Source organism: Ceratotherium simum, chromosome 3, assembly GCF_057802395.1.
Source record: "Ceratotherium simum simum isolate JZ-2026a chromosome 3, ASM5780239v1, whole genome shotgun sequence".
In the NCBI taxonomy this organism is placed as follows: domain Eukaryota; kingdom Metazoa; phylum Chordata; class Mammalia; order Perissodactyla; family Rhinocerotidae; genus Ceratotherium; species Ceratotherium simum.
Window position 1 is genome coordinate 15425923 of NC_141902.1, and position 20944 is coordinate 15446866.

General features: G+C 41.4%; 1 protein-coding gene across 1 annotated transcript in view; it reads right to left on the minus strand.

Annotated features, from left to right (window-relative positions):
* The window catches only part of NPAS3 (neuronal PAS domain protein 3), an 827327-nt gene that overhangs the window by 30525 nt on the left and 775858 nt on the right, over positions 1-20944 (minus strand). The window lies entirely within an intron of this gene.

Sequence of the window (20944 nt, forward strand, 5' to 3'; positions counted from 1 at the left end):
CCTGTGCCTATCTTCCTCTATTTTGTATGTGAGATGCTGCCACACATGGCTTGATGAGTGGTGTGTAGGTCTGTGGCTGGGATTCGAACCTGTGAACCCCAGGCCTCCGAAGTGGAGTACGCAAATTTAACTGCTCTGCCACCGGCCCAGCCCCAACACCATGATTTCTTGCAGTGCCCTATGGGGTTGAAGGACAGTGGACTTTGGCTTGTCATTTGTTCCTTGAGCTCATACTAAAGTAGGGTCATGAAGACTTGCACCATTTTGGTGGCTCATTTTGGTTACTTGAAGAGAAACAGGAGGGAGAATACTGGGCTGTAATTTTTGGTTTCTTAGCCCAAGTATACCATAGATAGTACAGGCCACCCAGAACCAAACAAAATGGGTTCATCATCCTCACACATTTTAAATAGTATTATGTCTATAAAAGTGTCTTTTGCAAAAGTTCTTTTGCTTATTATAAACTGCACATGGAAGGAGAGCCATAGGCAACTTCCTTAAATGACGTTTTGGGGAAACAAAATCATAAAAGGGTGGAAAATATGAAGGATTTGTGTGGCTATGCTTTGGGATGATGGAAGTTGGGTGTGTAAGGGTGTGGGAGTGTTGGGGATGAGTGTGTGTGTGTGTGTACTTTAGCTGTGTTCCTAGGACCCTGCTGCAGTGTGGGGGACCCTCCAAAACCAGGTCGCAGAGGTGATCACCGTGATTCACCGTACCACAGAGCTCAGTTTAGTAGTTAACCAAGTTTCCACATTTGGTTCACCTCTCCAAATGCATCACGGAGTGCCAAAACGTCCTTTGAGGCTCTGCTTTTCCCTCTTTGCCATAAGGAACTGAGGTGGGAAGCGGGTCTCTTGCCTCCCAGGAACAATAAGATGTAGCATCTGCTTTCCTTCCTAGGGGCTTGAACGGTGATTCCTTTTTCATTTTGTTTTTGTTTCCTTTAAGTTTTTCAGTTTTCCAAAAGCAAGCCACACTGCTGTCAGGAAGCAGGATCAAAGCTTACAGGGCTGCCCTTCAGTCTGGGCTGTTCTAAATACTACCTCTTCCCCGTCCCCCTTCACGTTTGTGCCCAAAGCTACAGATCTGGAAACACCAAAAAGGAGGATTATCTGGGTTATTCCAGGAGCAGCTTTTCGACCACACACATTTGAAGTTGACTAAATTCATACTTAATGCACCTCTGCTTTAAGCTTTGGTCAGATGAGCTTCTTTATGAATACTGTATTTGAAAATGTTCCTGGAGGCAAGGATGCTGAAACACCAGCACAGACACACATTTTTGCAAGACCTCATTAACTAATAAAGAAATAGCTAAAAGAAATGGGATTAACTTCACAGGAGGGGTGTTAACAGTCCCTGGTCCTCCTCCCAGCTAGGCTTACATAGATGCTCATTTATCATTATCTGTCTTGTTTTATCAGGAACACTCAGCTTCTTGGAAAAACACAGATCTATAAATGCTCAGAAAATACACACCCAGAATGAGATGTTAAATACATCCCCACTTGGTATTCAATTCCAAAGCAATTTAAAGGCATCTGGGCTAGATAACATTTTGGGAAGGCAGACAGGCTGCTGGGGGAGCTGTCTGCATGTCCCATTTTCCTGGCCTCTGATCTCCAGCTTTGCCTGCAGCCATCGAGGTGTCAAAAGGTGGGCCCAGTAGGGTCCACTAGAGTCGCTATTTTATGATTTTGTTACCCTGGGTTACACACAAATGCATAGAGTGCATTTCAACCTCTCTGCATCTCAATTTCCTTTCCTGTGAAATGGGGATAATAATGACTAATGTGCAGTTATCTTACGAAAATCAAAAGGGGTAATGGAGGTGAACACTTTCTAAATTGTAAAGAAGTCTACAAATTTCATTGTAATTCTGTTCACCTTTAAAAACATCAACTGAATAATAAGGATAAGGACGGTTTATTAATTTAATCTTGAACAATGGCCTAATAAATGAAATATTATTATTTTAAAGGATCATAAAAATTTCATATTTAGAAGAAAATTTAGGAGAGTCTATCTTAGGTCCTTCTCTCCTTCATTTTTTTGGTGAGAAAAGACGCTCTGGAAAGTTCATTCCCTGTCCAGAGTCACCTGGCTTGGAAGTGGCAAAAAAGAGCCTAGATTCCAGGTTTCCAGGTCTTGTTTGAGTATCCTTTCAACTTTGTTATGCCTGTATGCATTTTATATGCCTATTTATATTGATCGAAGCATTAGAAGTTTATACCAGATGCCTTAAGTAAACTGTATATGAACCTTTAAAAAGATTTCACTTATAACCAGGAGCTCAGGTCATTTGAAAAGTCTTTGAGAAATAGCACAAACTAAGAAGAAGAAGAACAAAAAAACTAAGAAAATTACTAATGCAGTGACTAAATAGCTGTCAAGAAATGTCAAAGAACAATTAGAGGGTGTGTTTGTGTGTATGTATGTCTGTACGTCTGGGCATGTGGGAGGGTGGGGCTGACAAGAAGAAACAGGTATCTGTTAATTTTTGGTTTTAAATTGATGTATTTTTCCAAACTCATTTCATAATGCCAACAGCTTTTTTTTTTTTTTACCATGCAACAGGTTATGTTCAAATTTTAGAAAGATGTCTGACAGCATGTATCCAAACACACAGGTAGTTGATTTTTCACTTTGTAGTTGCTTTTGAGGCCTGAGATGTAGAGGAAAGAGTATTGTTAGAAGAGCAAGGTTCAAATCCTAGCTCTGACGCTACATAGCTGTGTAACTATGATGCTCAGAGAATTGAAATGACTTGCTTAGTTTCTAGGTCAGTATATTAGAGATTAAAAACCTAGTCAAAGAGAAGAAGTACTCTGTAAAGCTGTTCCTTGTTTTCTTAATAAAGTCATCAAAGGGCATTTTATTGGTTCTTTAGTTTCTAAAACACATTATGTGCAAGGGACCTTGGCAGTGCCAGGGAGCAGACCAAGATCAATCACATGTAAACCTGTCCACAAAGCGTTTACAGGCTACATAGTAGTCTCAGGAGTGGACCATATCGTCACAGGGAGTGTACATGTAGAATTACTTGTAGTATAGTAATATTGGGAGAACACACTGCCTGATCAAGAAAGTGGTTCTCCATCCTGGCTACGTGACAGAATCACCGGTGAAGCTCTGTTACCACAGGGATTCCTGGGCTTTATCCCCCAGAGATTCTGATTTGGTAGGACTAGGATGGGGTCCAGCATTTGTTTGTTTTTTAAAGCTTCAAAGGTCACACCTGCTACTGGAGAACATCTGGCTAGTGGGTTTGGAGTTATACCAGTGGTTCTCAACCTTCCTATACATTGACTCACCCAAGGAGTCTTTAAAAGTCCCCTTATCCAAGCTGTATCCAAGACTAGTTATAGATTCCTAGGGTAGAGGCCCTTCCAGGTTTTATAGAGCTGCTGAGAGGATTAAGTGAAAATGTAAATAAAGTGTCTTTGGGCCCTGTGAGGGGCAAGAGAACAAGAATGTACACACGGTATATGCTCAACAAATACTATGTTTATTAAGTAACAAGTATGCCCCATAAGGAAGGTATAGAATAAGATCTTTGGGGATTCAGGGTCAGTAGAAAATACTTTGGACTGAATGGATCAGGAAGGCATTAGCATAAATTGTTGATGTAAGATACGATCATAGAATGTGAAAGGGCTTTCCGAAGAGAGAAAAGGGCTAGAACAAATGGGTATAAAAGGGAATCTATCAGGAATGCCCAGGGCTCCAGGAGCACTTCGACTGGTGTCAGCAGAACAGGCAGAGATGGGCCAAAATGGCAGGTACCAGCAGTAGAAATGGCAGTGGGACCTGGGGAGAAGAACCACAATTCTGAGCCTGTCTCATGGGATGACAATGATGATGATGACAGGCTGGATAGTAATTAGGAATGCAGGAATTGTTGAAAAAGGGACAAAGATCCCCTGTGGATATTTTGTTTTTGAGCAGCCTGGGGAGATCCTGCACAAGGTGTCCAGGGGATAGCTGGAAAAAGGAGGTGGGCACTTAAGAGATGGTAGTTGAAGGTATAGTTTTGGAAGGTTTTTTTTTTTTTTTTTTTGCTGGAGGCAATGTTAAAACCAATAAATGTAATGGAATTACCAATGGAGAAAAGAGAGATAAGAGAAGAATACCAAAGGCATTTTCCCCCCCTTTGAGTATCTGAAGCCTTAGGCAAATTATGTTTTTCTCTAAATTGAGGTTTTCTTGCTCTATAATGATTATTTTTGTTAAAAAAATGAAAATTTCTGAAAACTCTAAGCCTCTTTTTCTCCATTCACAATTCCATTCTGACATAGATGTTAAACTTGCCATATTGTCACCAGTCCCAGGGGTAACATCTCAAAGAATGGGATGGCTTCCTTGTAAAGTTAATTAGGTAAATGGGAAATGATTTTGAATACAAATATATTAAGCCTAAATACTAATATTATGTCAAGAGCCATGAAACTATAAAAATAACATAATTACTTTAAAATGAAAGGAATATCATGGAGTAGAAATAACATTGAATTGGGAAACAGAACATCTGATTTCAGTTCTGGTTCTGGTAATTTTGGCAAGTCATCTAGCTTGGCCATGGCAGCATTTTCTCAGATATGAAATGGAGGATAAGAATCAGGTGATGATATCTAGGGTCCCGGCAAAGTTCTGGAGAATTCTTGGACCTAATGCTCAATTCAGTGACCTTTACTGTGCTGTAGTACTACCCCCCACCCTTTACAACTCCATGGTGGGGGCAGGAGTTTCCGAGTACAGCTGCACATTAATAAATGCAGAGATTACTTTAAGAATTAATCAATAGGGTTTTGTGAGTCATATCTGAGTTGGAACAATGCTTCAGTTTTTGCCAAAGCTGGGTAAAAATTACCTCTGTGTTCTGAAGGTTCATCTTAGTCTGGTCGTTAATCTATAGACATTCTTCAAAAGAGATTTCTGAACTAAAAGATCCTTTGCTCCCGAGTTCAATTTTATATAAGAGCTCAATCCTCATGCTTCTTTTCATTGTTCTTGTTTTATCATAAAGAGCTGTACAAAGATGCTAAAGCCCGTATTTTCCTAAACCCCTTACACAGCACTGCCCAGATGCCAGCCACAGTGAAGCAGAATGCACAGGATTTCGGAGTTAAATCCCACCATCTTTGATAAAAATATTCAAAGTAGCATTATTTGACAGACCCATATTGAAGAAATCATTCTTTGACTTTTATTTTTCTTCTCTGACACAATGAGTGGATGTGCGCGATGGTGTAAGTACACGTCCACAGAGTTTAGGACGAGTGTGGGAGTGTTAACAAGCCATGTTTCTTGGACAAATATATATTTCTCTTCCTGCCATATGCGCCTTTCAGTCGTCTGTTAGTGATAAACACTTAGATGTGCTCCACTAATATCTTCTCATTATAAACAAGCCCATCACAAAGACCTTGATAAAACCTCCCCTCTGCCAATACTCAAGGAGAGAAAGTCTGTGACAAAAAAATACATCTGGAAGCTATTCTCCATTCTTTTAGGAATAAATCTCAGCACTAGTAATATGAAACGCTTTCTTTATCAAAAGGAAGCGCTGAGTATTATGTGCATTATTTTCCACATATAATGTCAAGTACAGCATAGGGCTAGGCAAATAGAGAACAAAAAAAGCTGCAGGCCTGAAAAACCTATGGATTCCCTGGGTTTAGAGCATCTTCAGAGATTTTTCACTTGTCCTTTGAGGGAATCCAAATTTACCTTAAAAATTAAGCTTCCTTCTGGCACTCTGGTCTTTTTTCTTTTATTCCTCTGCAGGAGTCTGGTTTAGCATACAGATCATCAAATCACTAGCTCAGGTGGGAGAGTCAGCTAATTATTTTTAAGTGATGGGGGCTTCAAGGTAGCCCACGACTTGCTGAAAGATAAGGGTTTAGCCAGGTCTTCTGAACCTAAACATCCAGCCTACAGCATAACAACTTAATCTAAACCAGCACGAGAGTATCAACCTCAAGTAAATTCCCTCATGCAAATTGTTAGGGAGTGGGTTTTCCCAGATTTAGACCATGTTCATAGGTTGAAGAATCTGCCTGAACGGGTCTCTGTATCCCTGTCTGACTCCTGCCACCTAGGTCTTTGCACGAGGCCTGAAAAAAAAAACAAAAAAAGCCTTAGCTGAGACCAAGTACATGTCCACAGAGGCAAGCACTATGGAGAAGAGGGCTCATAACTGAAGGAGGTGCCTTTGAGCCCTGTAAGGAGCAGGAGAACAAGAATGCCATTTCCTTTCCCTTTCTAGGATCTCAGATTTTATTTCTAGAAACTGACTCTAGTAGACTTTGTCATAATTCACAATGGGACTGTAGCAATGGGGATCAGAAAAGTCAGAAGAGGGAAGAGTTGACTTCTCAAGGCAGAGGTGAGATTCAGGGGGAAATGAGGAATTGGAAGGGAGCGGGTGAAAATGCAGACCTCTTCCAGGGCCAAGGGGGATGCAACGGGAGAGGTGGTCCTGAAATGTCTCATCATCAAGGAAGCATGGAGACGGCCATCAACCCAGGAACCACGTGGCCGGTGGGAAGCTTTCTGGGAATTTGTCCTAAGAATTTCCCTAAGATCAGGGATCTTCAATGTTGGGTGGGATTCAGTGCTTAAGGCTAGACAACCACCAAGAACTAGAGAAGGTCTCAGATGGGCTTAATTTAAGGGCAGCTGTGGAGAAGAGAGGAGGTGAGATTGGGTACCAGGGAAGCATCCTGGTCAAAGTTAAAAAAGAGGAACCCTGGCAGAAGCCAGTCCTGTTGGATAAAAAGACTACAATTAGAAAGTGTTAATACTCAGGGACTCCATTTGGTTTGAACGGAAATGAGGTGAACAGGAAGAGGGATGTAATTGGAGCACAACCATTTGATACTGGTCTGATTCCTGGCAAGACTCAGTGAAGGTCAGTTCAGGAATTAAACAGACCTGAAGCTGTAGGTAAGGGCATTCTGGCTATGGAAGGCAGAGGAAGGAAGGAAGCTAGGGGCTAATTTCTCTGCTCTCACCGAGACACTAAGGTCCTGAAGGAAAAGACTCAGGCACAAGCATGAACATGGGCATTCCTCCTCTTACAGATGAAATCAACTTGCTCTGTCCTGTACACAAATAACTAAAATAACTAAATGGGCCTGGTACACAAGGGAAAACATATTTTGTTCTTTAATTGGAAAGCTCAAAACACCTAATGCTGATATCAGGGATTTATTTTAAACAAAAAATCTCTAGGGTTAGTGGTTCTTAAATTTGAACGTGCATAAGAACCACCTGAAGAGCTTATTAATAATGTGGATTCCCAGGTCCCACCCTCAAAACTTTGGATTCTTTAAATTGAGGGAGGGGCCTGGGAATCTGCATTCACCAAGCGCTGCAAGTGCTTTGGGTGCCAGTGGTGGGCAGAGCAGTCCTTTAAGTCCCGCTTTAAGGGCAGGCCACATGGTCCATCCACCTGCAGCTTCCTCTTTATCTAGAGAGCTGAACACACATCTAGAGAGGTTAAGAAAGATGACCCAGAGGTCATTACAGACTGCCTCCAAAACGAGCAAAGAAAGATGAACATACATACGGTTAAATCTGGACTGAAAAAAACCCTCCTCTACAGAACACAACCCCTCGTCTTGGCTCTTAGAAAATGGAGGATCAGCGCGTGATGAGCAGGAAGCCTGGGCTGATGTGGGATCAGGGCACAGGGCCGCCTGAGGGAGCAGCCTGGAGCCCTGTCAAGGCTCCTTTATTGTGTGAAGGTCTGCATTCTCTCAGTGGCCACGCCACAGTGGGCTGCTCTGTTGTGCCACAAGCCTCCTGGGGGAGGTCGGGCTCTGTCAACCCTTCCCCCACCCCCTGCCTGCCTCTGGCTTAGCTCCTGATTAATTCAGGGGAATCCTGGGAGGTTAACCCTTAATTTGATGGCTCCAGTGGGGAGCTGAGAGATGGTGGCAATTTATCACCCTCTATTTTTTATTTTTTTAAATGTAGAAACATTTTCTAAGGCCACAAATAAAAAAATTATTTTTAAAACCCACATTTAAAATACATTAGCCACAGCATTCTATTCTTACATGACTGTATCCTCCAAACATAACAATTACTTCCCATCCATCTCTGTTAACAAACTTCAAGTACGTAACATAAAAAATATAACTATAATTACAGCCTTAGCTTTTCAAAATGTGTCTGAACTCCATATTTGTTTCCTGTTCCCTTGGAGAAAATAGTCTTTCTTCTACCACAGTTAAGATTTTTTATTGGGATAGTTTAACTAAGCTGGAGAGATCTCCTTAACGAGATTATGTAAATGTATGCCAAAGATATAAACCACATTTTCTCAGAGAGTGGAACACTTCAAATATCATTTAATAAAACAGGACCACGGGTAGAAACACCTCGATAAATTGTTATGGGGCAAAGCAAGAAGGCTGAACTATACGCATCTGATCAAATTTTGTTTGATTCAGTTACTTTATTAAAGTCTCCTAGAGAAGGACAGAGGACCACTGCACCTCTGTGGAAGGCAACTTTTCTATTCCTCTGGCATTTGATGTGGAGGAGGAGGTATCACCCTGCATGGCCCCCAGAGGCCGCTTGTGGCTTAGTGCCACTGTCTTGAAGGTAGAGGGGCAGTTCTTCTCAATGTAACAGACTGCAAGTGTATTTCCTAACAACATTAAAGAAAATCAAAAGGTGTGGAACTAGTCTCGTGCCAGGTAAGGAATAGAAACTGCCCCCCCCCCACCAATTTCTCCCCAAAGAAATATTATACCAGGTTATATATTTTCTTTAGAACCCATGAGCTCTTATTAGGAAAGATATAATATAACTCACATATTTTCTGTTTCCTATCTTTGCTTAACACCTTTGTTGAATGTGCATTTTACTTAAGTTTCTTGAGTTTAACAACTAGTCTTGTTCTAAGTCAGTCTCCTTAGCCTTTGTTTCTCTTGAGTTTCCTAGGAGAATTTGTACCCAGACGGTCTATATTGCAACAAATGTCCAAAGACAACTGTGTACCATAGACCAAGGGCTTCTCTGCCTAAAGACAGCAGTTGCAGAGAGCTCTCTGCTGTCCTGGGAAAATGCTCAAGCAGCCTTACTCTATCCCCTCCACCCAACCTGAAGCTCTATAGGAGAACAGCTGATTGCATTTTGATAACCAAGGAAAACCTGTAAAGGAATAGCTCTTAGATAGGGGAGTCAGCTACCTCTCTCTTCCTCAGTTGCAGAGGATGCAGAATTAAAGACAATTATCCATGTAGATGGGTGGACTGGTCCTTGTGGAAATGCAACTCTGCTATGTCAAGAGCTGAAATATTTTTTAAAGCAGCCATCCCCTTAAAGGGGAGACACACAAATATTAACAATTATATTTCTGATAATTAAAAAATTTTAAAGCAAACAGATGGGTCATAAACACTGTGAAAAAATTAAAACCCCAGTATCCCCCAAATTTAGACATAAAACTCCTTAATGATCAAACCTAAAAATGATCACTATCTAGGAGGCTACAGTAGGTATCTAGGACTCTTAAAGTAATGAAAGAACAAAGAGAGTTCTCTTAAGCTGGGCACTTTAGACCCAAATATGAACAAGAAACAAAGACTATAGACCAGAAGGCAAGATTCCTCAGTTTTCCTGGCACACTCAGGCCACATGTAGTTCTGTGTTTGACTGCAAGGACCTCCTTGCTCTGCATCAATTTCCTCATTGGGAAAGTGAGGGGGCCTAAGGACAGGGCCTCTGAGACCTTTCCTCAGTGTAGTGTCTATTAAATCCGACATCTCTGAACGTGAAGCCTTGACCCATCATCACAGCCCTAAGCCTCTATAACTTTCCACCTCTATTATCTTGGTTTCCATTCTTTGTGAGGCCGGATGTTATGTGTTTAGCATTGATTAACAAAGGACATTTTCTTCACTGTTTCTTAATCTGCCCTCCAAACCTATAGCTAATATTTTATAAGGCTGCTAATTTAATCCTAAATTTCATCCTTAATGAGGGTAATTTCTAGTAAGGACATGCCTCTCAAAACGTCTTGCTTTACAGAGTGAATGAATCCACGCCCTTGCCAAGACCTCTTTGTGTTCAGCATCCCAGAAAGACTGCACGCTGCACGCTGGAGCTGGAGGGGGCCTTGTGGACCACCTCCTCGTGCAACCCTACCACTAAACAGATGTGGGGACTGAGGCCTGGGGAGGTGAAATGTCTTGCCCACGACACAAAGCCAGTTAGTGGCAGACACAGGAAGAAAAGTGAGGTCTCCGAATCTCTTGCCCACTGCTTCTTCTGCTGTTTAGTAGTGCATTTCAGAGGACATACGCCTTTCCATTTTCCTCTTTTGTTTTCCCAAATGTGTTTATATTTATATATATAAATGATGCGATCAAACTTAGGATTTTAACCTTCAAAAGACCCCCTGGCACTGACATGGGTTATTATCCGTTCAGCATATGCAATTCAAAACACTCCTATGACTTTCGTGCGTGTCACCAGCTCATTTGCTGCATTTGGTTTATTCAGCCATGATTAGAGATAGTCATTTACAGTCACACATTTGGAAACTCTTTAACAAGCTTCTAGCAGTTTCCTTTCCAAAGCTGTTTAAATAGATGAGGGTGTGGTGTCAGCAGCGACAGCAGTTTCCTCCAAGCTACTGATTCCCCCGTTACTTGTATGTCTTTATCAGAACTTCCATTTTGTAGAAAGGCTTTAAAAGAAGAGAGAGAAAACAACCCAAAGATGCACATTCCAGAGCCTATAAGTCATCATTTCAGGAAGACTGACTACAAAATTAAAATTGAAACCACCACACTATAACCTGAAAGTTCCCTAAAAAAAAAAAGAAAAAAAACTCCCTCCCTCTTTTTATTTTAAAGAATACTTTTTGAAGTAATTGGCACAAAGACTGTTCTAGTGCAGATTGCTGCAAGTGTGCTCTTGGCAAGAACATCATAAGCACTAGAAAAACTTTAATACGCTCAAGAAGCCAAATACAAACTGACACCAGGAACTCAAGTGTGGGAACAAACAGGGAAAAGAAAAAGAGCATCTCAATTTAATACAAACCTACATACAAAGGGACCAATTTCTACGATCCATGGTTTAGCATACAATGCAGCTGTCCTCTGAGTGAATATAGAGTAGTTATACATAAGAAACTAGAATTATCAATTCGAGGGAATTTCTCAAGAGTCCTTTTGATATGTAATATGGCAACTATAATGCCTAAGAAACCAGGCATCAATGCATTAAATGAGATCAGGTTGGGATCTATTTAGAGAAGGGGGGTTTACACTTGAAGAAGTGTCTCTTAGATTTGACCTCTGAAGCAGACCCTCTGCAGGGAAACTCGAAACGAATAGCCTAGCCCTACCTGGAGCCTTGATCCCAGGTCTTTAAGATATAAGTTTGAATACATTTAACACAAGAGGGGGAAATCATTTTAGAAGTGTCTCCTACGTGGAACAAAACGGGAAGAACTTGTAGACTTTTGCACTCTGCAAGATATGGGGAGAGTGCTCAATTCTCTTTATTCCATCGAATATAAGAACGAAAACTATTTTGAAAAAAAAATTCCCTTCCTCAAGTCATCTTCTTCCTTGCTATTTTATGGTAAGGATTCAAGGATTTGGAGATTTTCTGCATCCTTCTCCATCCACATTTCAAATTCATCCCTGATTGTGACCAACACTTACTTTACCCTGAAACTGAAAAGATGGCTCCATTTTCACAGTCTTGATAAGTAAGATTTCTCCTGCAACCCTCTGGAGTTCAAACGTGCTATACTTTTTTTTTTCTTGGGGAACGTTTGAAGTCCCCTTTAAAAATAATGCCTTGAGGATATTTTTCCCTAATACCATTTAAAGAAACTTGAAAGCATATGGCTCTTGAAGCGCACAGGGTTCTAATGAAGTAATCAGCACCACAGCTCATATGCAGACTTCCACCAGGAGCTTACAGACCCAGCCCAGACCAGTCTTCCGGATGAAGAAAAATTCTGCAGAAACTCCTTTCCTCCGTCTGCCAGTGTAAAGGCTTAGTGAGCCAGTATACTAAAGTGGTGACTTTCAATCTTTGAAGGATGGAAGGTGGTGGAAAGGTTGTGTCAGGATCAGAACTGTCAGTGGCAAAGCAAATCAATCTCGTAGGTTGTAAGGCAACACAAGACAAATATTCCTCTATCGTGCAGTCTCCATTCACAGCGTGGGAGGAGAAAATAAAGTTTCTTTATAGGGTTCTATTTGATGTAGTCCTAGTAGCTCTCCCATTACCTTAGGTGATTCTCCACACAGCCAGCAAAGACTAAATAAAACAAAAACATGGGATATTAATGCACTTGCCCTGGAACTGGGAAGAGCATGCTGTTCTCCTGCAGTTTCGCAATGGATTCTCCAAATCTATCACAATTAAAATCACACTTCTTCGGGCACAACCTCATTAGTGCTGAAATATCACATCTTGTTCCATTTCCCTGGGATTTTAGCAAAACAAGTAATGATTCTTTTGATTATTGGAGTGACTTGTGCTATCATGACTCCCAAGTATTTTTGCAACTGTTTAAAAGTTTAAACTAGAATCAGCACCTGACTTTTTTATTCCTACTTTGGTTTGGGGAGACATAACCCCCAAAGGAGAGGCCTTAGGCAGTATGGGCAAACTTAGCCCACCCACCCACAACCTCTCTTTTTCCAGGACACTGCAGGGAGGAATGAGGTGAGCAGTGGACTGGCAGAGGTGTGAATTACTCAGATTCAGGGGCAGGCGTCTTACTCTTCCCTGGTTTCTACCTGGTCAGATAATGCTTCTCAAATGTCCAGATGCTCCTGCAGCATTTTGTGTACCTCATCCAAACAACATGATTTCATTCATTCAACAAGTATCACTGAGATTAATATATTGCCGGCACTGTTCCAGGCTCTGGGGATACAATGATGAAAAGGAGGGACAAAGAGGGAGTGATGAGATCTGATAAGTGTTTCTGGCTGCTGTAAATGGCTGCACTGGGGGCCCCGGGGGAAGCAGGAAGGCCAAGTAGGAGGCTCCTGCAGAGGTCCAGGTGGGGAGATGATGGCAGCCCAGGAGGAAATGGTGGGAAGTAATTGGGTTGCACATACACTCTAAAGGCAGAGTTGACAGAATTTGGTGATGTACTAAATGTGAGGTCTGAGGTCAAGAATGGTCTCAAAGGATACTCCTAAGCTTTTGGCCAGAGCCCCAGGATGGAAGATGGTGCCACTTACTGAGATGGAAAGGGCTGGGGGACAGCAAAAACGTTTTGAGAGGTGGGTTTTGTTTTGGTTACATTAAGATTGAGAAATTGTTAACATTCAAGTGAAGATTCAGAAGGAAGTAGAAGTTTAAATGTAGTTCTCTAGTCTCATTTTTTTCCACACTTTATTCAGAGATCTTCTAGTTGCTAAAATATAAATAGTTCTAGAAATTTTATACATATCTGTTATGATAAATGCTCTTGGCAAAATGGGGAAATTAGTGATGTGCATTCTCCAATCCCTGATCCTTTTAGTCCACGTCTCAGAGAACAATGAGGGTATTTTCTGATAAAACACACTATTGAGCCAGGACTAAAGCATAGCAGGCCAGGTAAACAATAATAACGCCCCACAGTTATAAAGCCTGTGCAGCCTGCAGATATTTTCACAAGACAAATTCTATTCTTCATATACTTTTTTTAGACATCATTTCCAAAGCATCTATCTTTTCAAGTGTGGGGAACAAATTTCAAAATCCAGGCCAGGAGAGTAAATCCATGCATCCCAGGCCACATTCAGCCCCAGATATGAAAGTACAGACAGTGCTGTGTTTAAGAAGGTTCAATTTGAATGTTCTAAGAAGGTAAGCACTCTCCCTAGGCACTTGGCCTAGTCTCTGGAAGACATCTGAGTTTATGATCAGGAGAAAAGAAGGCAATATATAGGGGTTTCTCCTGGCAGAGTTCTGGCCAATATTTAGCGAATGTTAGTCCACTTTGCAAAGGCTTCCCTTTCAAAAACGCTTCCGCAGTGTGGTGGCACGCTTTCCCAAAGCAATGACCTTCTCCTCATAGCTACTGGAAGACGGCTGTTGATGTTTGATTTCCTTAATCCCGCTAAAGCAGCGAAGAAGGCTTAGGTGGTAATTTATTTATAAGAAATTATAATAAAGCTTCAGCAATTCGAATGCCGTGTAAAAAATGAGAGGTAGAGTGTACAGAGGCAAGACATCCAAACTTAGAAGTGAGCACTATGACAATCTTTTGGTTTATCTACCCTTGGAATCAATTTTGTCATTTTTAATTGACCAATTTTCCCTTGTTTGCTTAACATTTATTAATTGATTGTTATGCTCATGCAATTAATTCAAAATCTGGCAAGTTTAACGCAGAGAAATTAATTTTCTTTTACCAACATGCCACTTAAAATAAATTTTTGGAAGCCTGGGTTACCAGGAAATTACCTTCAAATTAATCAACAAGGAAATGAGATGGTGGTGTCCCTTGACATCTGTCAATCCAAAATATGTCAGTTTCTTCCTTTTGTTTGAGTGAGCTTTTCCCACTGAGTAAGGAATAAGAACATCCCTGGACAGTAAAGTAAAACTAGCCTGTATCTTAACAGGCAGAGAAAGAGAAGCAGTTTCTTTGTCTAGATATGCAATGTTTAAAGGAATTTTTTCACGGAGAGAAAATTTGTAGAAAGGGGTAAATTTTATAAGAAAACATGAAAATTAAGGTCATTACCTTCTCCCCTAAGCAGCTTTTTTGCTATTTTTCTTTCTTTTCTTTTATTTGAGCCCTTACAAGGTGCCACCACTCTGCCAGGCCCTATGTGGGTGGACTTGTCAGGGAGATGGATATGTGAGGCAGCCCTGGTTGAGACCTGTAACGGTAAGTGAGGGGAAGGATGGGAGATCTGTCCTGATGAGGCCCAGTGGAGAGGGGCTCATGGAGGAGGCCGCACTTGAGCTGAATTTTTATGGACGAGTAGGATTTGATTGGCATTTAGATGGGAGAACTATTATGAGCAAGGCACAGAGATACAAAGCTGCTTTCTGTGTTTAGGAATGGAGAGGAGTGCAGAGAGACCGCAGAGCAGAGTAGGGGGGTCAATGCCGGGGTAGGTGAAGCTGCCTAGACAGTGGACCGCCACGAATGCTGTGCAAAGGAATTGTGGCTTTGTTTTATAGACAAAGGGGCAACCACTGAAGTCTCTTCAAAAAAGGATCATATGACTTGACCTGAGATTTAGGAAAAAAGCTCTGAGGGCATTCATTCATTCACTCATTCATTCATTCAATTGCTCAATGTTTAATTAACCGTTGTCAGGAGCTGCTCTGTGCCAGTCACTGGGGCTAGCACAATTACTAAGGATCTCACAGTCTCCCTACTTATACATAATTAGAAGGTGATCAGGGCTATAACAGGAAGGAGAATAAAAGGAATGGCTGGCAGCCTGTCAGGATGAGGGTAAAGAGTGAATGTGGGTAAGGCTAATGCTCAGTCACTTACTCAGGCTTGAACCTTGGACCTCGCTTTATTTTTAGAAACCCTTCCATGTCATCAGAGGTTAAAGATAGGATTATTGAGTGCATCACTTCTCTTGTTATCGATGTTATATCCATTCTGAGGGCCATTACACTAATATAGACTATTGAAACCTTCCATCTGGACAACTTGGTGGGTAGCTTCTTAACTGGCCTCTTTTATTTTTTCTCACTCTGGTCCATCTTCATTTTGCTGCTAGATTCATCTTCCTAAAGTGTCTTTACACTGAGGAAAGCAGACCAGGAGTGATAGGATCTCCCTCACTTACTTGTTGTGTAACTTTGGAGCAACCACATGACCTCTCCGCCCCTCTGTTTCCCATGTGTCCAATGGGCATGATCATCCTTGCCAGCCCTAACTTAGAGACTTGCTGAAAGAACCAAATGAGTCAGTGCCTTTAAAAATACCTTGAAAACATATAGCACTATGTAGATATAAAGTATTGTTACTGTTACTCTTACTATTCAAGAACCTGGATTGATTCTGGAATAAAATTCAGACCACTTAGCTTTCATGAAAAGTCTTGTGACAATTTAGTCCCAACCTTCACAACCTTATCTTCCATTGCTTCCCTCCCTAGACTCCAAATGCTTTGCATACCATCTCCTGAATCTGCCTTGTGTTTACCTTCTCTGTACCTCTGCTCACACCACCTCTCAGGCCAGGAATTCCTTCCCTGTCCCCCTCCACCAGTGAAAATCATAACCATTCTTCAAGCTCTATGTCAAATCTCTTTTCTTCTTCTTTGACACTCTAGCCCAAAGCTGTCTTCTTCCCTTTGAATTCCTACTACTGTCTTTACCACACAATCAGCACTAGGTATGTGCTACCTGGGACTGTTCTCTCCTTGTCTCTGCCTCTGTCTCTCTTTCTCCTTACAGGCACAGAATATGCCTTTTATTTCTCTGTATACCTCACAGGACACAGACCATGGGAGGTACTCAACTGATGACTGACGGCTTGGACACTCTCCATCCATCTACTGCATGAGAATTACAAAGGCCTTACTTTATTTCTTTTGATCCTCACAATAGCCTCTAAGGTAGGGAGAACCGATGTTAATATATGCATTTTATAAATAAGGAAGTGGAGGCTAAGAGAGATGAAAGGTTTGGTTATGATTATACAGCTAAAATGTAGTTCTGATGTTCCTCTAAGTACAGTGCTCTTTTCCACAGACTACCCTGCATCTCCCAGCACTCTCAATTCCTAGCTTGAGCCACCTGAGCATCTGAAACTGTTCAGTTCTCCTGCTTCAAAAACCTTTCAGTTTGAAACTGCCTTTAGAAAATATATATACATTGGTAAGATTCTTCCTGGGGGTTAGTGACTCCCTGAATACAACTAAATACTTCAAGAAGCCGCCCTGTTGGAACTACAGAAAATATCCAGGGCTCCTCAGGATCCTGAAGAGAACACACGTCATCTCTACCCCAGGGAACTTAAAGTCTCTATATTACTAATTAATGCATCTGGTAACTGATTACTTTATTTCAACGCAAAGAGGGATATATGTTAGGTTTCAATCAATAAACAATACAGATTCAAAATTGGCTAATATAAACACTAGACAGCTAATTTTTTTTTTTTTTTGTGAGGAAGATCAGCCCTGAGCTAATATCCATGCCAATCCTCCTCTTTTTGCTGAGGAAGACCGGCCCTGAGCTAACAAATTGCCAATCCTTGTCCTTTTTTTTTTCCCTTTTTCTCCCCAAAGCCCCAGTAGATAGTTGTATGTCATAGTTGCACATCCTGCTAGTTGCTGTATGTGGGACGCCGCCTCAGCATGGCCGGAGAAGCGGTGCGTCCGTGCGCGCCTGGGATCCGAACCCGGGCCGCCAGTAGCAGAGCACATGCACTCAACCGCTACGCCACGGGGCTGGCCCCTAGAGAGCTAATCTTAACATTAACCTAAGTGAGCAACGATGACAAGCTGTCCTAAGAGGTTCATCATGCCTATGGGTCTTTTATGCAGCCTAATCCCATCAACCATGGATTCATGGCCACTTCATGATCCTTTCTTCTGAGGCAACCCACAGACCCCACTGTGGGGATGGAGTCATAGTGGTAACTTCCAGATACCTTCTTCCTCTTATTTTATGAACATACTTTCTGCCCTTTGCCCTCTTCGGAAATAAAATGGGTAATCTGAAGGCTTCTATTAAAAACAGTTTCTCTTCACAAAAATCTATGCACCAAGAACAGAGATAAAATGGGAAAAATATCAATTCCTAACATAAACATAAGCTAAGTTAGTATCTCCTGAAATACTAACATCCTAGATTTTACAGTTATAATCCAATAAAGATAATATTGGATATTAACAGTGACTTAGAATTTACAGAACATTTTCACTTATATTATCTTACATTAACCTCATAATAACTTTATGATATTTCAGCAGAGGCACTATTATTCCCTTTCCACAGACTCAGGGAGGCTAAATGAGTTCCCTAAGGTCAAATACATACCAAATGGCAAAACCAGGACTAAAACCTACATCTGTTGATTCTATGGCCAGGGCTCTGTACATTCTACCAAGTTACCAAAAATACCATTTACATGATTATTTTTTATTTTAGTCATTACATATACAAAAACTACTTATAAATGTCTGTGGTGATGATTACTTTCAGCTTTTAATAATTTACAGATAATTTTTACTACTTTCTGTTTGGTAGCTCTACTGGGCTAGAACAATTAATATCATGTAACTGATAGCTGTAGAGAGTTTAGATTCCAATGATATGTGTGAAACAACTTCTGTACAAATATTTTATTCTTCAATTAATGGTTAATTTTTATACAACTCACCAAATTGACCCTGTGGTAGTCTTAAACGATCATAAATATGTCTACTTTATTGTCTAGTCATTTTGGAAAGATATAGAACCATGGTTCTGTCTATCCACAGCACCATTTTTATATCTCCTCTCTGAACCATAGGAGTCACTCCAAACAGTTCTGGAAGTTCACAGGAATTTCAGTCCTCTTAATAATTCTGATTTTCTAAATGTTATGTTCAATTTCCAATACGACCACTGGAAATAACAGATTGAACCAGATTACTAGAAGTAGCCCAAGTGTTGTGGCATGCTGCAGAACCATCGGGCACAGTTTGGAAGCAAGTCTTTCTCTATGAATGGAGCTAAAATAACTTACCATTTTCCAAATCTCATTGTTATCCCCTACTCATTTTTAAAAAAGGACTCAGGCAGGTCATTCCATCTTTTTACACTGTGACACTATTTGCCTCCTCTTTCACTCTGTGCCCAGGTAGTCAGACCAGGAAGATGCTGGGAGCGGTAACTGATGGTGAGTTTCAATAATGCTAATAGTAACAAGTGATACATACAGGAAGAGGCTTTTGTCAGATTTCCTTCGGAGCTGGAAATGTCCACTTGGGGCCTGGTTGTGTTGTCTAATGCCCACTCCCACACTTGGCTCTGGGCTTCCCCATTTGGCTAACTCTGGATGCCCATATCTAAAGACTTGCCCTGCTGCATCCATGGTTTCTTATGTAAGACATCTCATGGCAGTTAATAATTACCCCAAACAAATAGCTCAATGAGAAATACATATATTTCTAGAGTCCCCAAATGATCCATTCTGTCAGCCCTACCTCACAACAGTCAAACACTCCATCTATAGGTCTTTCAGCTCTACGATTCTATGATTCTTAAGAGGGAAAGGGAGAAGAATATAGGTAAAGAATCTTAGAAGAATTTGTGGTATTTATTCTTGGGGACAAACGCACAGTGAGGATGCTTTGCCATTCTCTGAGATGGATTATCTGTTTGTCCCTCTGTATTTCTGAAAATTCAGCAGGATGAAGACACAGACCCCAGGACTGGCCTGAAACATTGCCTGCCCACATTCCACTGAAGCCATGGCCTCCCTCTGACCACACTGTCACCATGGATCTAACTTTCTGGGTCTGACCTCAGCCCACTGCCCCTTCAAACACCTTTCCCTTTCCTGCTCCTGAGCTTTCCGTGAAAATGCGGTCAGAGAGGAGAGGGAGCCAGGTAAGAAGGAAACGAGGGCTTTCTTGGCCTCCCTTGTAAGTGAAATGTGTCTTTAGTGCCATCATTTTCCATATTCCTCTCCCCTCTCCTGCTGCCCCAAGTTTCTCCACTCTGCTCTAGCTCTGCTGATACCCATGACCCCAAATCACACTCTACCCCACCCTCAGTTTTAAGGAATATCAGTAAAAAAATATTAGATGGTAGTGCTTTACTGCAGTACAGATTACAGTAGTCCCCCCTTATCCATAGGGGATATGTCCCAAGACCCCCAGCAGATGCCTAAAATCACAGATAGTACTGAACCCTGTATTTGCTATGTTTTTCCTATATATCCATACCTATGATAAAGTTTAATTTATAAAGTAGGCCCAGTAAGAGATTAACTACATTAACTAATAATGAAATGGAACAATTATAACAATATACTGTAATAAAAGTTACCATAGATCTTAGCAACCTCAGCACATGATTTTTTTTCTTTCCTTATTAAGTTGAGAACTTTTACCTTTTCACTTAACTTTTACTTAACTTCTACCTTTTCACTTTTTGGCTTCTCTTTGGCATATCTAAATTGCCAGCATGTCTCCTCTTGCACGTTGGGGCCACTATTAAGTAAAATAAGGGTGACTTGAACACAAGCACTGTGATACCGTGGCCGTCGATGTGATAACCCAGAAGGCTACTCAGTGACTAACGGCGGGTGGCGCGTGCAGCGTGGATCCGCTGGACAAAGAGATGATTCACGTCCCGGCCATGACAGAGTGAAATTTCATAACGCCTCTCAGAAGGGTGTGCAATTTAAAACTTATGAATTCTTTACTTCTGGAATTTTCCATTTAACGCTTTCAGTTTACCACAGGTAACCGAAACCGAGGATGAGGGGGGACTACTGCACCACTGCCTCAGCTTCTTTCACTTACCCCTTCTTTCACCAGCCACCAGCTCAGGGGGGTCATGAGGTGCCTCCGAGTGGGTGTTTCTCCTGCTGTTCATCTCATTGGTTACCTTAGTTTCTTAATAGGTTCAGTAATCAACTCTAGGATAGCTGATTTTCCTCTTTACAAGACTCTAAACTGACAATAGTCACACTCTAAACCCTGGGAGCCTCTTCTGGGCTGAGGGGCCAACCCAATGTAGTTGCTGGAGTCAGATCAAGGAACCTGTAGATTGTTCTGGATATATATTTTCCTGTTTTGTCGAGTATTGGCCACATGATCTGATAAGCGCTGTGACTAAATGAATGCTATGATTTGTATTTCCACAGCCACAAGTGTACTGGCTACTTCTGTTCCTCCTTTCCTCCTCTCCCTCTGGTTCTAGAAGGTTCATTACTTACAGTTACTGCAGAATCAATCTGAACTGGCCAAAACCA